This window comes from Mustela nigripes, chromosome 17, assembly GCF_022355385.1.
Source record: "Mustela nigripes isolate SB6536 chromosome 17, MUSNIG.SB6536, whole genome shotgun sequence".
Taxonomy (NCBI): domain Eukaryota; kingdom Metazoa; phylum Chordata; class Mammalia; order Carnivora; family Mustelidae; genus Mustela; species Mustela nigripes.
Genome location: NC_081573.1, coordinates 9987433 through 10006369, shown reverse-complemented (window position 1 = coordinate 10006369; position 18937 = coordinate 9987433). Strand labels below are relative to the sequence as shown.

At 55.1% G+C, this 18937-nt stretch overlaps 1 protein-coding gene across 1 annotated transcript in view; it reads left to right on the top strand.

Annotated features, from left to right (window-relative positions):
* Window positions 1–18937, top strand: part of POU2F2 (POU class 2 homeobox 2) — a 75394-nt gene that overhangs the window by 2760 nt on the left and 53697 nt on the right. The window contains exon 2 of the mRNA XM_059383723.1: window positions 13972–14032. The gene's annotated coding sequence lies outside the window, so the exon portion shown is untranslated. The remainder of the gene's footprint in view (window positions 1–13971; window positions 14033–18937) is intronic.

Sequence of the window (18937 nt, the reverse complement as noted above, 5' to 3'; positions counted from 1 at the left end):
GTACACGCATTTATCCTGGTTCTTCCCTTGTCTGGACGTTCAGGAGCCCCTCGCTAAGTGTGCACTTGGGAGGCTCTCGCTCGGTCTGTGCGTGGCAGCCATCCACGCGTGTGCAGCTCTGTGTGCCAAGCCTGGCATCGGCAGTGGGTTCGTCAGGGCGAACGTGCAGCGTGGTTGGAGTAGAGGTTCTGCGTTTGTGTACTAGGTCCAAACGTGGTGCGGGCACATGAGGATTTGTGTTAAATAAAGTCACATGTGAAAGCACTGTTGCCGCACAGAGCTATTATTATTGTTGTTATTACTGTTGTTTTTGTTAAGGTCTTGGTGGGCCCTGGGTCAGGGCGAGGGTGGGTTTATGGAGCAGGGTCTGGGTGCAGTGATGGAAGACTGCACACAGAGGTCATCGGCGTACTGGTGGGCTTGGCACGTTTGCACAGCAACCTTGAATCTGGGTTCAAGAAAACAAAACAAGAAAAGATGCCCCCTCCCTGAGTCAGCCAGGCCACAGAAACCTTTCCTGGCTCTTCCCTGGTAACAAAGCGTCCCATGTCAGGGGGGTGGCAGGCCGGGCAGGAGGGAAGCAGATCAGGGCTGCAGTCTGCATCTCTAGTCGCTGCTAACGCAGTTTTGTGTCTACTTCCTGATTTCTGGGTGATGCTGGACAGAGGCCCATTTGTGCCCATTGAGAGGTCCAGATCCCCATCCCCATTTCCCTTAAGCTACTGACCAACCCTCTGGTGAGTTGCAGTGTTGTTCTTGGGGGCCCTGGTTACCCTTACTTCCCCCTCTGTCAGTCTTTGCGGGGAAAATGGAGGGTGTCTGAGATAGGGACCGTTGTAGGGAAAGAACTTGGCCACTGTGTGTGTGTGTGTGTGCATGCCCACACCCATACTGTGTGTGTCATAGAGATTAGCCTATATATCCTAGACAGCATGCTGGACAGATCTTTTTTTCCAGCAGATCCATCAGTGGCCACCTCAGGCCACCTCCTTCTGGGCTCGTACACACTAGCTCTTTATATGTAGGGGTGACAGGCCAGAATCCCTTCTCCCACTAGTGTGACAGCAAGGGGCCTCAATCTCAGCCCCCCACTGGGTAGGGCTTGTCAGATCTCTGGCTCATAATCCTAATGTGGGGGGCGTGATGCAGTCCTGGGGCACAGATGGCCACACCAGGGGCTGCTTGGACGCTGATGGGGGAAAGGGAGCAGTTTCCATGTTTGATGTGAGCTGGTTAATTTCCAGGATTTGTTTTCAGCATTGAAATGCTTGAGAAACCTGGATATTGTTCGAGGAGAAAGTGAGTGTCGGGTCTCTTCAGCCTGGGCTCTGTTCTTTCTTCTAAATATGTATCATTCATCATTTTCCCCTTGGGCCCAATACCTCCTGAGCTAATAATAATGATGATGATGATAAGCATCTTACACCCACCTAGCTCTAGAGAGCAGCCCTGGTGGTGCCCCTTTCACAGGTGAGAGTTTGAGGTCCATACCATCCTCCTGGTCTCTAAGCTATTGAGTCATGATAGCACTGAGGCCTTTGGACTCCTGCTACCAAGCTTGGTCTATCCTTAGAGGTCTGTCCCCTTCCCTTTAGTGTTCCAGCACCATGTCCTTTCTCAGGCTTGGCTCCTTCCCTGCTTACTCCCTGCCCTCTGAGACGTCCATCTACAAACCTGTCTCCCAGGACCTGCCAGGTGGATGGATGACTTCCGTGACTCAGTGAGGGCTTCAAGGACCTGGGTCTCGCTTTGTATCTCGAAGGGAAAGTTGGCAACGGAGTGAGGTTAAGACCCATTCTGTTGGTGGCAGTTTGGGGCTGAGCCTGCTCAAAGACAGGGGTACAGATGAGCTTACCTGCCCCCCCCAACACCTGCTGGTGAGCCTCAGGCTGTGTACAGCAGCCTTCCCGACACACATGGTGGCCTCACAAGGCAGACGCACTTCCGTCACTTGCCTACAGCCTCGCTTTCAGCAAAGGCTCGGAGCAGGCAGCTTTTCCAGCAACGACGGTCAGAAGGAGCCTGGAGGTGTTGCCCCCACATACTAGGTGCCCTCATTCGATGGGTATTTATTGAGCAGAGTGAGTCACTGAGAAAATGAAGTACAGTTCCCTGGGGTATTCAGGTGGTCACTCCTTCCCGGCAAACAATTATTGGACACCAACCACAGACTCTGGAGTGGATCCCGTCCCAACCTTAGACAAAATTCTAGTGCCTGGCATGTGAGCCCGAGGGAGTTTCCAGGTCACTGGGAATCTGGACAAGGAGGGAGGTGTGGGTTTAAACTGGGAGTTTGGTCTCTGAGGATGCTCAGGCACGAAGGAAGTAGGAGAGCCAGGAGGGCAGAACGCTGGCGGAAGGGACCTGGGGAGGACACAGCCCAAGTTGGGGGTGTGGCCCGAAGAGCAGAGGTTTGCCCGAATGGCGCAGGGCCCTGTGTGGAGGCTTCGGGAAGCTTGGATGTAATCTGGCCGGCCATGAGGAGCTAGCACTAATGAGGTCACGTGCACACGTGTGTCTTGCGACAGTGTGCCTCGGACAACGTGGACTAGTATGTGAGCATGAGTGTGGCATCTGTGCACACATGCAGAGCCCTTTGCCCTGGCATCCATCCAGACACAGCCTCCCTGGCAGGGGAGGGAACCAACTTTAGCCCCTGTCCTTAGGATCTTATACTATCCAGGGCTGTGGCCACACATTTTGCACGGAAGAGCAGGCCGGGACCCTCCCCCACTGGGGTGCGGACTCATGTGGCATTCACGGACTTAATCCGCCGCAGTGAGGCTAGGGAGCAGCATCTGTCACTTTCACAAACACAGTGACGGGGTCTGGGAGAGACCTACTCCACTTGCTCCCAGGCGCTTGAGAACCAGACCCCTGTGCTGTGCTGCTCCCCGTGTCCAGGACGGCTGCTCCTGGCCCCCCAGGCCAAGACTAGCCCTATACACCGAGTCGCTCCCTGCATTAAAGCACATATACCCGTGCACACACGCGTGTACATACATGTGAAGCCCGGCCCCCGATATCCCAACGCCCCATATGCAAACCACACTCAGATACTCCTTGACTTTAAGCCCAGCTGCTGAGATCCTAACCCCTCACTCACACACTCACACACACACACGCACGCATGCACGCACACACACTCCTTTTGACTTAAAGCACAGCTGTAGCTATCCCATCACCCATGCACATGCCTGCAAGCGGGCTCACACACACACACTCCAACACACAGCCTCCCGATCCACCAGAACCACCGTGGCCAGCGGTCATTGAAGAATGACAGCATGAGCCGTGTGCCGAGGGGGGGGTCGCGCCGAGGCATGGGCTGTGGGTCACACAACAGGGACCTCAGGCTCTCTTGAGGAGAGGGTCAGGGAGACCACCCTGGAAGGGCTCCATTGGTCTGGACGGTTCTGCCAGGTAAGGGAGATTCAACAAATTCAGGCCAGAGGCGGGAGTCAGCTAATGGCCGAGGCCGCTGATGGCCGCGATGGCTGGTCAGCGAGGAGGGGAGGCTCGACAATTGATGTGGTCGGGGCTGGACAAATGACGGCACATTTGGCTGGAGCTGGCGAGGGGGCCAGAGACCAGGCAGCCATTCTCGCCTCGGTGGGGAAAGGGCCAGGGCGGGCTGTGCCGCAGCAGGGTGGCTTTCCCAGCCTGACTTCGCCTTGCGTCCTGCCTGGCGTGTGGGTTTTGGGGTCTTTGTACATGTGTGCTCACTTGCTGGCTCGTGGATGTGTGTCTGTACACGCGCGTTTATCTGCGACGGTCAGGGCGCGTCTACCTCCGTGGGACTTTGCATCTCCGGGACTCATGGTGTGCGCCTGTGTGTGCGCCTCTGTGTGTACACCCACTCGCACGTGTACGTGCGCACCTGCAAAGTGTCCAGGCCCCTTTCTTGTTGGACCCTGTGCGCCTTTGTGTTCAAGGGCGCGTGCGTTGGTTGAGTGTGTCGGGACCTCTCATTGTGCGATGCTCTGCAGTCTTGTGGGCTTGTATTTTTTGGCTTTGGGGTGAAGGATAGGTGAGGAAGAAAGGCTGTGGGTCTGGCTCTGGGCTTCCAGCTATCTGTGCATCTGGTGGCTCACGAGGCCGTCTTTGTGCATCCGTTTGAGCCTCTCTCTGGGTCTGGGCGGGCGTGGGCTTGTGTGCTTGCCTGCTTCAGAGTTGGAATATCTGTGTCCATGACAGCGTCTCCCATTGAGCATGGCTGTGGGTGGGGTGGGCCAGATCAGGGTGAGGGGGGCATCTCCCTGAATCTCATCCTCCCTCTGGAGGTGATCACACACGACCCACCCTGGGCCTGGACTGGGACCCAGCAGCACGGCACAGTGCGGACCACCCCTCCTCCTCCCTCTCCCCCCATGACCTTTGAGCACAGCAGCCCCAAATACATATTTATCAGAGGGGCTGTGGGGACCAGCCCCTCCCCCACCACTCCCCTCAGGGCCCAGCCTGCCTGGCTGCGGAGAAATTAACCTTGTGACACAGGAGCTCTCCAACACCCCGGCCCCCTCCCCATCCACACAGCACACATGAGCGTGGATGGGTGTGAGGGAGAGAGATAGAGGCAGCAGCTGCCAGGGGAAGAGAAACACACAGGTATTCAAACGTCCATGTCAACCCCGACACACACACACACACACACACAACACGCATACACACACATTCTCTCTCCAAACCACAGAGGCTACAGAAGTCTTGAATGGACACACACGCAAATTTTGAAGTCGCTGCACATGCAGACAGAGGCGGTGGTGCTGAGACGGCACATGCAGAGATCCTCAGACACGTGCTGGCCATGTACACCTGTGGGTCCCAAGACTCCAGGTGTGGAGACCCTTGGCCAGAGATTCTCTTAGAAAACACATAGGTACTAAAGCCTGCAGATCCACGCAGACATCTCTGCGTCTTTCTCTGGAGACACTGAAATGGACACGCTTGATTGGAAAAGGGGAGGCACACACATGCAGGTAGGAGAGCCCAGACGTCCATGCAGGCACGTATGTACCAAGACACCACAGGGCGAGACATACCCAAACACCAGGGTACCTCCCCTAGAGAGGGTTTGTTTTTTTTTTCCAACATGAATACCAGAACATCCCAGCCCTCATGCCCATGGGTGCCTGTAGGCCATGTTCAGAAGTGCCACGGGGAAAACAGTCACGGTGAGTGGAAGGGTCGTGTTCTTCTGAGTTCTAGGAATAAACATCCCCCACTTTAGGCTCATCCCCTTCGAGCTAAATGAAAATGGGTAGAGGCTAAGGTCCAAAAATATTCATGGAGGGGATCCACTCATCACGTAGGAACTGAGCCCTCCATGAGCCAGTCCCTGTCTTAGGAGCTGGGAAACAATGATTTACAAGACAGACGTGGGCCTTGCTCTTCAAGAGCTCTAAGCCAACAGGATGGGCACTGATCGGACCTCAGTGTATAGTTAGTTATAAATGGTGATGACATCTGGGAAGGAAAGAAACAAGAGGCTATGGGAGGGGTCATGGGAGAGCCTGGTTTAGATTGGTGGGTCAGGGGGAACACCTCTGAGGAAGTGACATTTAAGCTGAGCTTTGGACACAACACACAGATTCTAAATGTACCCACGCATCCCTTCTGAAACTCTCCAAGACCATGCAGCGATAAACAATGCAGGACACAGATCCTGCCCCACGTCCCCACACACACTCCACTATGCCTCATTCCTCCTCTAGAAAACTTCTCTGGTGGGAAATGGGCTCTGCCCTAGTGGTTAGGGCCCCAGATGTCTGGGCTCAGAGAGAGGTACAGAGAACGTGCTGGGGCCATGCTGAGTGGGAGGCCAAGCTGTCTGGGAGCGTCCAGAGGCTTTGCAGGAAGAGGTGACATGGTGAAGGGTGGGTAGGGTCTAGAGGAAAAGGGGAGGCAGAGGGCTTTCCAAATGGAGGCATTCCCTGGCACTAACACAGAGGCGTGAGCCAGCGTGGGGAGTGGCTGGATTAGCAGGGGTGTGCAGGAGGGGGGCGGTGACGAGGCTTGATATCACTAGGAAGGTCTGTAGGAAAGACTACAGGATGTGAGATGGGAACTAAGTCAGGGATCCCTTGGAGGAGCCCCTGCTGTGGGGGAGGGGTGGGAGAAGGATAACAAGACCTGGAGGGAGGGACCTCCGGCCCTTCCTAACCACTCTGGGATCCCTAGACAAGGACTGGCCAGGGAAGGGACACAGACATCTTCCCCTTGCTCCCAGCCCCATCTTTTGACCTCAGGGCAGAGTTGAATGGCCTACAACTTCTCCCACATGGAGATCAGAGATCGGCTGGGGGTTGGAGGTCAGGGGTTGCATTCCCCTTTAGTGACTGCCCGGAGGCTGCTGTTTTCTGAGGCTTCCTGTGGCCAGGCCTGAGCTGCATGCCAGGACACGTGGCTGAGCCAGACCTTTCCCTGCTCCAGGGGAGTCCCCAGTCCCCTGACAGAGCCCTGTCAGGAGACCACAGGTTTACTGAATGCTTCTTGAGCTTGTTCTTATAGAGTGAATGGGTTAGAAGGCCCCAAAGGGTATGGCCAAAGGGTGAGGATGGAGCTTGGTCTTTGAAAATGAGACCAACCCTCACCTGCCACATCGAGAAAGCTTGGTGTCCCCTCTCCCCACTTGGAACATCTTCCTAGATGTTCCTAGCCTAGAAGTCCCATGCGAGCTGGTGCCCACCTGCCTATTCAATTTCCACTCCTTTCTTTTTTCTTTTTACCCCCCACATTATAATCATTCTTTTTCTTTATTTGCTCATTTATTTGAGAAAGCAAGAGTGAGAGAGGAAGAGAGAGCACAAGCGGGGGACAGGGGCAAAGGAAGAGGTGAGCAGGGAGCCTGACACAGGGCTTAATCCCAGGACCCTGAGATCATGACCTGAGCTGAAGGCAGGTGTTTAACTGACTGAGCCATCCAGGCGCCCATCTACTCCTTTCTTCTTGCCTCAGGGAGCTCAGGCCACTCTGGCCTTCTTGGTGTTCCTCAAACATACCAACACTGGTCCTGCCTCAAGGCCTTTGCACCTGCTATTTCCCTTGCCAGGAGAGCTCCGATTCCACACTTTATCTGGGCGGTTACTCAAAACCTGCCTTCCTGCCCAGGCCTTTCTTGACCTCTCAGTCCACAGAAGCATTCTCTTGTAATCTGCGCCTTCACCTGCTTTATTTTCCTTTTTAGCTCTTAGGGATGAATTCTTGTCTATTGTGTCTTCCCCCCCACTAGAAGGTCAGTGCTGTGAGGGCGGGACTTTGTCTTGTTCGAAAGTGTATCCCCAGTCCTAGAATGGTGCCTAGCTCAGTGGATGCTTGTCGGAAGAGAAGGAGCAAGTCCCCTGTCATCCTAGTCACCCCGTATTATGCATGGTAGAGGTGGACGTCTGCTGTGCTGGGGAGGGTGAAAGGGGCTCACCTTCCTGGGGCGGGGGTGGGGTAGGTACTGCCCCTGCCTGCCTGAACCCCAAAGCAGCCAGGCTCTAGACCTGCCCCCCTCCCCAGGGCCTGTACTCTCAACTCTCTCTCCCTCCCCATGTTCTGCACACCCCAGCCAACTCATCCTCATCTGCTCACCCCCACCCCCCAGCTGCTTCCCTTCTTCCTCTCAACCCAGCACTCACCCAGGGGCCCCACCTCATAGCCATGGGGGAGGGGACTCCAGACTGGGGGTGGGTGTCCACACACCCTGCTTCTAGCCCCATCCCGGCTGGGCCAGGCCGAGGGCAAATCACATCACACTTTTTAAGCCTCGACTTTCCTCCTCGGCAAAATAAGGTTTTTGTAGGGATGAAGAGTGAGTGAGCGCGTGTGATGATGGTACTAATAATAGCTGCTATTTATCGAGTACCTGCCAGGTGTTAGGCATTGTGCTAGGTGCTTTGAACTTTTTTTTCATTAGAAAAAACGGAGGGGAAAAAAAAAACCCTGAGCGTGGTGTGTCCCCAGAGTGTCAGGCCCCGTGCACTGTGCTGGGATTCACAAAGGTGAACAGAACCCAGTGTGCACACCCCCCCCAACACACACACATGCCCGAAGTGCCACACTGGTCAGGCAGTGGGGGCTTGTGCTCCTGGAACTCGGGCCTCTCGAAGCAGAAGCCCCCCCATGGATAATCCGGAGGCCACTGAGGCAGCAAGTCTCAGAAGCTCTCTTCTCTCTTCTCCAGCCCCAGCCATCCCTAATTCCCCTTTCCTAACCTAGTGGGAGCTCCCATTGTTCCGATCTGGACTGCAGGGCCTCGCATGGGGTCTGGCCTGGAACTGGCCACGAGAAATGCTTACTGAATGAATGAGTGAATGAACAAAGGAACGTATTTAGGCAGGTGCCTTCACTGAATTTTCTCACCCCAAGAGACGGTGCCAGGACACACCTTTTCCCTTCCCCTCCTCCCTCCCATCCCCTTCCACCCCCTGCACCCCGCTCTGCACATGTCAATTGTGGCTGGTGACCAGTGTCATTTCCACCACTCCCTTGCCCCCTGCTGAGTTGGATATAAGCCTGGTCTTGACTTCTCACACCAACATCGTGAGACAGATGTCATTATTACTGTTATTGTTGGAGGGAACCAAGGCTCAGAGAGGTGAAGTGACTTGCCCAGGGTCACAAAGCGAGGCAGGGCCCGAGCTCTTCTGCCGCATAGAAGACAATGGTCTCTTGAGAGCCCTCTGGTCTGCCTGAACATTTGCTCTTTGGTTCCAGCTCCGTGACTTTGGGAAAGTTCTTTCCCCACTCTGGGCTGCAGCTTCGCCTCCAGCTCGCCCTCCTGTCTATAAGTCCTCGACTAGTTTCCTGAAGAGGGCACAGGGCACAGAATTTGGCTTGGGCCTACCCTGCCTTCTCTGATAGAGGAGAAAGTTAGAGGAACAAGTGCTTCTGTGCTCAGGAGGCTTTAGATTCATTCACCTTTCGGGGGATGCTGGACTCCGTTGGGCCTGGACACAGTGGGGACATAAGAACACCTGGCCAGGAGAAGGAAGAAGGCCAGAGAAACAGCGCTCACTATGAACACATCAAGCACCGGGCTTCAGTCCTGCCAATGCAGGGTTCATTAGCCCCACTTTTTTTTTTTTTTTTTTTAAGATTTTATTTATTTGACAGACCAAGATCACAAGTAGGCAGAGAGAAAGAGAGGAAAGCAGGCTCTCTCAGCAGAGTGCCTTATGCGGGCCTCGATCCCAGGACCCTGGGATTATGACCTGAGCCGAAGGCAGAGGCTTTAACCCACTGAGCCACCCAGGCACCACCCACCCCCACATTTAAAAAAATAAATCTTTTTCTTTTTTTTCTTTAAAGATTTAATTTAATTTATTTATTTGAGAGAGAGAGAGATATCGAGAGAGGGAACGATCACAAGCAGGGGGAGTGGGAGAGGGAGAAGCAGGCTCCCCGCTGAGCAGGGAGACTGATGCCGGGCTCTATCTTAGGACCCTGGGACCACGACCTGAGCTGAAGGCAGACACTTAACCGACTGAGCCACCCAGGCACCCAACCCCACTTTTTGCAATTATAGATGTTAACTGGTGTGATACATGCTCATTGTAGAAAAAAGAGAAAATGCAGTTATTCAGAGAGTGGAGGGGAAAATCCACCATGATAATCAAGTCATAAGAGAAAAAATTAACTTCTCAGTGCCTGTCTTTCTGGATTGCTTTTTCCTCAAACAGGGGTATCCCTATGAGTTTACCCAAAGAACTTATTAAAATTCAGGTGCCTGGGCTCAAACTCAGAATTCTGACTTCTAAACCTTTTACTTTGGGGGAGGGGGAGAGCGTATGTGTATTTGTTTCATACAAATGAGATCGCAGGCGACATACCAGTTTATAACTTGCCTTTCTCTTCCTAACAATGGGCTATGAGCCTCAATCCCTTATCAGTGGATTTATTTTGAGCATGTTTTCTACAAGCCTGGGGTCCTCTGCCCTGTGGCAGCTGTATTGGGGTTTATTGTTCCAGTCCCCAATCACAGGACGTCTGGGTTGTTTCCTGGCATTCCCTATTATAATTATCCCGTTAACAGGTGGGGACATCGAGGCTTGGAGAAATCCCTCCCATGGATGAAAAGCTAAGGCACCATCCAAGCAGAGCTGAGGGTGGCCTGGGTGCTGGGGATGGTTTTCAGCCTCACTCTGGGTGGGGCTGAGGGGCCCTGAGTGGAGGAAGACACTCCGATGGAAGCCCCCAGACAGAAGACATGGGAGCCGTCAGAGGGGAGGTGGTGGGGGCAGTTGGGGAGGAGACCACCCTCTTCCAAGCCCCTAGACCCAGCACGCTGCAGGTCTGAGCCCTGCCCTCTCGGGCTCCCCCCAGCCCTCGCACTGCCTCCCACCCTCAGCCCACTTGCTGTCTGCTCCATCTTTGCCAGCTTATCAATAGGTTAAGTGGTCAGGTCAGTGATATTGACCATTTGATTAGGACCTTGTCAGATCAATCCCTGGCTCATCTCATGGGCCTCCTCCCCTGCCCACATGCCCCCGCCCTGTTCCTCCACGCCAGGGAGCAGGTGGCGGCAGAAGCTTCTGCCCTCCCCTACGCAGCGCCCCAGGACCGGGAGCCCTTTTGCAAGTTCAGAGAAGGTGAGAGCCAGCCTTGGCCTTGCCACCTCCCATTGTGGTCCTGCCAGGACCAGAGCCCAGAGTGCCATCTCCGGTTCTGCCTCTGCCTTGCTTCTCCCACCCCGTGGGGGCCCCTCCAGGTCCTCGGTCTCAGTGCTTGGCTCCTGCACCCTCTCCTTACATCAAATTCTTTTGTCAGCCATCGCGAGATCTTGTTTGCTTTGTGCCCCGTGTCTCTCAGAGTCCAGGCAGATGGAGCTGCTCCTTCCTGGCTGTGTGACCTTGGGCAAGGCACTTCACCTCTCTGAACCTCCACCTCCTCGTGTGTTATCTTGGAGATGATCATCACCCAACGGGTTGTGAGGATTCTGTGAGATCACGTCCACAGAGCAGCTAAGCATGCCCGGCGGGCTGGCCTGTAGCTAGCACTCTGGGAACACCAGCCGTCCTCCCTGAGGGCCACCCAGCTGAGCCCATGCAGCTGCTGTGTTTGTGGGGGCCAGTGACCCTGCCCGTCAGTCCCTTGGTGGGAGTGTAGGTAGGGCAGTGTGTGTGTGTGTGGGCCACACCCTGTACTGGGTGATGCTGGGGAGCCCCGAGGAGCCAGGCCCAAGCCTACCCTTCCAGAGCTCACGGCTTCCAGAGCTGTGGCAGCCCAGCTTGGCACCAGGACACACAAACTTTGATACTGTTTTTGAGGAGAGCTGGGCACCTTCTCTCCTTCTCTGGGCCAATAGCAGAACCCTCCCCTTCTCTGTGGCCTGGCTAGCTGCAAGCAATACAGGAGTCAGAGAATTCGGGATTCAAGGCCCAGTTCATCCGCAAGGCAGGCCAGCTGCTTCCCCTCCTGCCCCTCAGAGTCCCCATCTGTGAAATGGGGAGAAGGCATCCTTTAAAGGGCTTCTGCCGTCCTCCAGTCCCCAGGCACTGCTGGGCAGGTGGCTGCCAGCTCCCACAGAGCCATCCGCCTGCTGCATAGGGGAGATGATATTGACTGGGGAGAGAGGTCTGTCAGAGGACATATGGGGGCATGGGGGCTGGGAGATGAGATGAGGATGGGCCAGGGCTAGTGCTCCCCACAAGCCTTGGGGATTGCTGCCGAGGGTGGCAGTGTGTGGCGGGGAGAGCCGGCGTGGGGCGCTGCCCTGGGGAAGACCCCAGCCCTCAGGCACTGTCTGACTCGGGGCTCCTCAGAGGCCCAGGGATTCCCCCTCCCGCCCGCCATCACTTACACCAATATTGACGGTTAATGCCGTGTCGCCACCGTGTTCAACACTCAGCGCGGCTAATTGTTTTGACTGGGAATCGGCAAGGCGATTAAACGCCATTGATTTTGCCCTGCGCGCTGCATCGATTTTTAAATTTCCTATTGATCCCGGCCCTAAATCTCCTTAACCAAGACCTCACCGTGGAGATGACAGCCGCTGATTAGCTCTGGGCAGGGGTGGGGGGGGGGGGGGGTGTGGGGGGAGCAGCTCTTGAATGGGGAGAAACTCCAGCTCCTCCCCCCACCCCAGCAGGGAACAGGGGTACTACTGGTCCCCTCCCAACCCTGAAGATGGAGGCCCCGGTAGAGTGAAGAGGAGTGAGGGGGTGTAGTGGGAAGGACCCCTTTTTTTATTCCTCCTTTGGGCTTTTCTCTGGTCTCTGCCTGTGACTCCCTCCACACCTCGCTGTCTGTCTATGTCTCCCCATTTGTTCTCTTCTCTTTCCTGTCCATCTCTCTGTCTGTCTATCCGTCCATAATCTGTCTACTGTCTCAGTCCATCTTTTTCTCTTTCTCTTCTGTCCTTCTCAACTCCTATCCAGCCTCCACTAATTCTTTGTGTCCTTGGCTGGTCCTGGGCCTCAGTCTCCTCATCTGTGCCAACATATTTGCCACTAGATAGGAAAGTCATGTGCCAAACTTCTAGGTCTCTGGCCATCCTGCCTGTCGCCCTGTGGTCTCCCCTCTTGGGAGACCACCCACAGTGCACCCAAGGTGTGAGACAGCTGTGGCCTCCCCAGCTTCGTTAGCTCCTTTCACAGGGGTGCTTGTCACTGTGAACTTATCAGTACCTTCCTGGTGTGAGGGTCTCCCTGACATCCTGTCTCCTCTGGGACGTCTCTCCCTAGCCTACCGTCCCTGCTCCTTCTCTGAGAGCCCAACAAACAGGGGCAAAGGTGATCTCTGTGTGGGATCCTTTTCCAGGAAGACCATATTCCCAGAAGTCAGGAAGCCAGGTTTCAGGAGGAGGCATACAGTCTTAACTCTAACCAGCTCCACAGGACCCCAGGGAAGTTAGATCTCCTCTGAGCCTCGTCTGCCGCATCTATAAAGTGGGGCTGATACCAGCTGTCACTCTGCCACCCTGCACGGGGAGGGACTCTCTGGGAACAGGTGTCCCCATGTCCTCCCTGTCCTCTCCATCTTCTGCACAGCACCCAGAGGGAGCTCCCTAAAGACGAAGTGGAGTGTGTCCCTCCGCCTAGCTGCTTGGCCCAGGGCCTGTGGGCTATGGTCCCTGCTGTCTCGTCTTTCCCACTTCCTCCTTGTTCCCTGGGCAGGCGGAGGCCTGACATGCTCTTCCTTTCTACCCTCTGCCTGACTAAAGTTTATTTGTCTGCTGGGCTTGGCTTGGGGGTGGCACCCTCCTTAGGTCTTCTGACCTCCTCTGAGAGTTCTGCAGCACCCTCTGCTCACCTCAATGTGTTGATGTTGGGTTCTTTATTTTGCTTCCCCCCACAAATCTGTCCTTGGGCAGACAGGGCAGGGGCCTTGTCCAATGTACCTCTGTACCCCCACACTTGGTCCAGAGCTCAGGTCAGACACACTTCAGTATCTGCTGATTAACCCAGCAAATAAACAAATGAACAAATATACAAGTCAGAAAAAATATCATCTTTTCTGGACATTTATCTTTATCTCCTTGCAGCACACAGGTACCCAATAATGAGTAACTCTTTCAGATGTCTTTCTCATCTGCTCCTCCCAGACGTCTCTTGAGATACAGAGTTTGTGAGTTAGTTAATCCCTCCATCCATCCACCCCTTCACTCACCCATCATTGACTTTGGAGCTCCCTGCGTTTTGCAGGGCCCTCTGCCAAGGGCTAATGCTGTAAGAGATAGTCCCTGCCCTTCAAGAAGACACTGTGAGACACAGTCCCTGCCCTCCACCTGATTGGAGAAACAGATGTTCAACAAGGCAGGCGGCAGGATGCCCATTTATGAGATGGGTACACTGAGGCTCAGAGCCCAGAAATGACCACTGAGGGCAACAAGCGGCTGGCACGTACTGAGTCCACATTTGCTGATCTGTGCCTCCTGATGGTGTGACAGGAGCAGAGACCCTCTTCTGGAAGACTGACTCATCCTGCCCGAGTAGATATGCTTCGCAGATCCCCTGGGAGGCTGACTCTCTTCTCCTCTCTTTCCAGGTTCTCAACTGGACCCGGTTGGTGGCCTGAATGTATTAGCTTCGCTGCGTTTGCCCAAGAGGTAAGGGCCACAGTCTCAGAGCTCTGCTTACTACTGCGCTCTGGGTCCTGTTCCCTCTCCAAAAACCCTGCTTTTCCATCCTCTTCCCGGGGCCGCACCCCAGGAGAGCTGCCCTCCCTTGCTCTACTCTGTCCTCCACAAGGTTAGTCGGCTTTGCCTCTTCAGCCTCTGTGTGCCCTGTGCCCTCTGGCCACACTGGTGGTTCTGGGTGCGGGTGACCGTGAGGGTTTCTACAGACAAGGTCATGCTCAGTTGGAGAGAGGCGGGTGACTTGGTGGCTCAGATCACGGGCCGGGGGCAGACACACCTGTGTCTGAACCGTTTTCCTTTCCCTTCTTCGCTCTGAGTGACTTGGGAGAGTTGGAGCCTCTGTTTTCCTCCTCCATGACGGGAACAATGACAGAACCTGCCTAAGCACCATCCCGAGGCTGGAAGGCTAGGGAGGCAGTTGGTAACAGCTCCAGAGCCAGATGGCACGAGCCCTGCCGTGTGCCAGGGGTGTGATCCTCAGTTTCCCCACCTATCAAAGGAGGGTGATAACAGCGCCCACCACACAGGATGGGAGGATGAAAGAAGGTGCTCCACGGCAGCATGTGCCTCCGGAAGCAGGAGCTTCACAGACAGCTGGAAGACTCCCCTGAGCCAGTGAGGATTGGTGAGCCCCCTCCTCGGAGGCCACTGAGACTCCTGAACGGAAGCAGGAGTTCTCCAGCTGCTCAGCTCAGAAGGAAACAGGGGCTCCGGGCATGGGCTCCGGTGTTTGCTGCACTCAGCTCGCTGAGCCCCTGGCAGTGAGGCTCTGAAAAGGGCTGCTCTGGGGCGGGGCCCCCACCCCCACTCTGTGATGCCACCTCTGGTCCTCCCAGAGCAGCTTAACCCACAGGCCTCAGGACTGTTCTAGTTCAGGACAGTTCTGGCTCCCCGGAGAAGGCATACTTCCTGTACTCAGATCCCTCCATTCCTCATGAGTTAGAACAGCAGCCCCAGATGGGTGTCAGGGAGTCTGCGGAGGCCTCTGGCTGCCCTCATAGGCATCCCGCCTGGGTATCCTCGCTGTAGCAGGGGTCCCTGACGCACTTTAAGACACAGATGGAAGTCGTAGCTCAGGCTTTACGGCCTGCTGCAGTGGGGACCAAGGTGGGCTACACAGTGCTTTGGGGTAGAAGCCTGCTTTTCGGCTCACTGTCTCCTGCAGAGATGCAGACGCCCCTTGCCAGGTTTTTCCAGTTTTCCGAAAGAAACCAGAAAGCCAGAATTTCGTGTGAAATCTCCCAATCTTTAAACTTCGGCTACTTAACAAAATTTCAAAAATGTCCTTGTGGTCCAAATCACAGAGTTTCGAGTAATCTTTGGCTCACAGATTTCTAGACGTGCAGGAATTAGTATAGACTTCCTCCCGGGAAAACACATCCCTACATCTCCCCAGTTGTATTGCTACTCCGGATCTCCACGGACTCCTGCTGCCCATCCATGGACCTGGTTCTGAATGGAACGAAATGGAAGGGTCTGAATACAAGCTCTGTGCCTTCTCTGGGGAGCCAGAATTGCAGCTTTCCCAGGAACACTCGCGTCCCATGATGCTCTTGACATTGAAAAGAGGGTCAAGGAGGGGCTGAGTCGGTAGAACACGTGACCCTTAATCTCAGGGTCATGAGTACAAGCCCCACATTGGCCATGGAGCCTACTTAGAATAAAATGAAAATAAAAACAAGAGGGTCAAGGAGCTTCCTGGTTGCAGAATTTGTTTGGGGGCTAGAGGCTGACTTTGAGGAACGCCCGAAAGTCCGGTTAAAATAAGAGGCTGTTAAAGGAATTACGTTTCAGAGTTGGTGGAGATTGCAGTCAAGCCTCTGGTATTAGCTCTTTGTTCAAACAGATATTTGTTAAGTATCCAAGGTCTCATGGACACATGCCTGACAGAATTGGTGACAGGTGCCAAGAGCTGTTGCATCCTCATAGGGAAACTGAGACTTACTGGGCCACCTCCATGCCAGGGCTTACCTAGTCTGGGCATTTGGCATTAATCCTCAGTGCAAACCTGTGAGGCGAATGGTAGCCCCCTGTTGCCAGAAAAGGAAACTGAGGCACAGAGAGGGGCAGCGGCCAAGTGGCCTCAGGCAAGTGAGCGGTAGAGGTAGATTTTGCGTTCAGGTCTGCCTGACCTGCGAGCCCTCTTTGACCTCACAGAACCCACCACAGTGATTGGAATCTCCTCAGGGTGGCCATTTCTGGGATCCTTGTTGCTTGGTTGGGCAGGTGGGGAGGGACATGCTTTGGGAATAACCCCTGAAATCTTACTAGGTACCAGCTCTGATAACACTGGGGCTACCTGTGTTTTTTTTTTGATAGAACCTAGAGACAGATGTAATAACAGGAGATGTTTGGCTGATGGGAGTCTGTGAGTGGGCCCTGAAGGCTGCCACCAAAATATCTGTGGGGTTCACATGAAAGTTCGTGCCGCCCCTCCCCCCAGGGAGACATGTTTGTAGGAGGCCACGCTCTCTTAGGTATATAATTTTGTCACAAAACAACTACAACAAACATTGGCCCCACCCCCACTGTCCTTCCCTTAGAGCCGCACTTGGAAGATGAGTGTTTCTGCATGGGTGCCTGGAGGCGTCCTCAGTGCAGGGACCTCCTCCAGTCCTGGAGGTGCTGGTCATCCCCTGCGCCCACGGGGCTCCTTCCCCTCCCCTCTGCCTCCCTCAGTTCTCCATCTAAGGCTCCCTGACCACCCCCTCCCCACCACAAGCCTTCATTGGCCCCCATTCCTGCCCCTGAGTGCTGTTACCTCTGTTACCATATCTGATCATATATTGTGTGTGTAACTCCCCCCTCCCCTGGCCATAGGCTGTGGACACCCAGTCCCTGGCATAGTGCAAATGCTCAATAAGGATTTGCTGAAAGAATAAATAAGTGAGCACACGGACACATAAACCCACATCCATCCATTTATTCCTGCAGCCAACATTTTTTGGAGGTTTCTATTGTGCCAGGCCTTGTGACTCGGGGCAGGGGGCAGACCCCTCTAGCCTCTGAGGGGCCCCAGGCTGGTGGGCAGTTGGAATAAACACTACTACCCCAAACCCACAGGTCTGCCAGGCGCTGGGTCGGGAGAGAGCATCATGTGACTGACCTGCTCCGGGGCCTCAGGCAGTCTTTGAGAGGAGGAGGCGGTGAGTGGGCTCCTGAAGGGTTAGGAGAAGCTGAGGTGTAAGTTACTGTTCCAGTGGATGGATCAGTATTGGGGACCGTGGATTCTGGCCTGGCCAGCTACTGTCCATTGGGCATCTGAGGCCCTCCCAGTGCTGGGCAGGAAGCAGGTGTATCCGCACCTTGTCTCCTTCCATCCTTCCACAAAACGACATGGTGGTTTTGGGTGTGGATGAGGCCTTGGAGTCTCACAGGTGGCTCAGACACCAGCACTCAGGGGTGCCTGGGCCCCTCCCCCCCCGCACACCCTAAGGGGGAGTCTGGATTACCTCAGACACACCAGCTCAGCTGGGGGTGACAGGCTTCTCTTGCCGGGTCTAGTGAGGGGTCTTGAGAGAACCCAGGGCTGCTTAAGAGGCGGGGACATGGAGCCACAAGGTGGTTGCCTCCTCCTGGGGGTGACATTATGAGTACGGCAGCAGGATGCCCCAGGATCCGAAATGCAGGCCTGGGTGGCATTGCAGGTGTTCTGCAGACCAGAACCAAGAAGTCAGTAGGTGGGGTCGGGGGTTTCCTTGATGCCCCAGGCCCAGTTAGCCACTGTTCCGCTGTGGAGGGGCCTTGCCAGTTGCAAGAATTGGGTGGGTGCTCGGTGGGCAGGAAGGAAGTGCAGTATGGGGGCGGTTCCCTGGACATGGGCCGGCCCCACGGTGGGGGCGGGGCTCGTGGTCCTGAGGGCAGCAGTGAGCTCCTCAGCGGGTGTATGCCATAGGCTTCGGCCTGTGTGCTTGTACGAGTGCGAGTGCGTACTGGTAGCATGCTCCTAGGTGTTACAAAATCACTTAATCCCTTTGGCTGCCTTTGCTGTCACTAGGTGGGTGGAGAGACCTGTCACCCACCCAGGACTGGGAGTGTCTGTCAGCCTCGGGGCGGGGCGAATGGTTGTGGAGGAGATGCAAATGGCCATTGACTGGAGGCAGCTTCAGGGACTGCTGGGTCCCAGGCATCCCAGGCCCCGAGCAAGTGAAGGCCCAAGTCCCCACTGTTCTGGCTGGCTTGGAGCCCCAGGGGCCGAGGGCAGGCACTCGGCTCTAACTCCACATAGGGGGCTGGTAGACAGAGGGCGGTCCACAGTCTGACCCTATGTGGCTTTAGCAAAGTTCCTTGCAAGTCACCCCCTGGCATTGTCCAGCTTCTGGCTTCCTTCCTCTCGTCTTCCTCATCCTGGCGCTCCACCCTGTCCCCTTCTTTTTTCCTTTGCTTGATTTCATCCGGGTATCTGCTTCTCCATGGTGCCCCGCTCCCTCCTTATTCTGAGCTTGGGTCTCTTTCCAGTCTTGCGAGTAGGGTTTGTACAAGTCCACATCTAGCTTTTTGTCTCCAGAGAGAGCCACACAGAGATGTAGACCTGGCGGGGATGGCAGGGGCAGGGTGGGCGGTGAGGAAGAGAGAAGGAAAAACAGTGCTTGAGGAAAAAACAAGAAAGGAGGTGCCCCCCTCTTGCCCAGCCTCACACCCCAGGACAGCTTCTGAGAACTGGCATATGGCCATCTGCCCACCTCTGGGGGCATGTGTGGACAGGAGGGCCAGAGGGGTCACCTGAGAAAGGGAGAGAGAGACCGGGAGTCTCAGGGAGCACCCTGCAACAGAGACATGCCTGGAGAGGGGAGCAGCTGAGAAGAGCAGACCAAGAGACCAGGAAATAGCAAAAAGTCAGCTGGGAGAGCAGAGCAAGGGGCTCAGAGACAGTCA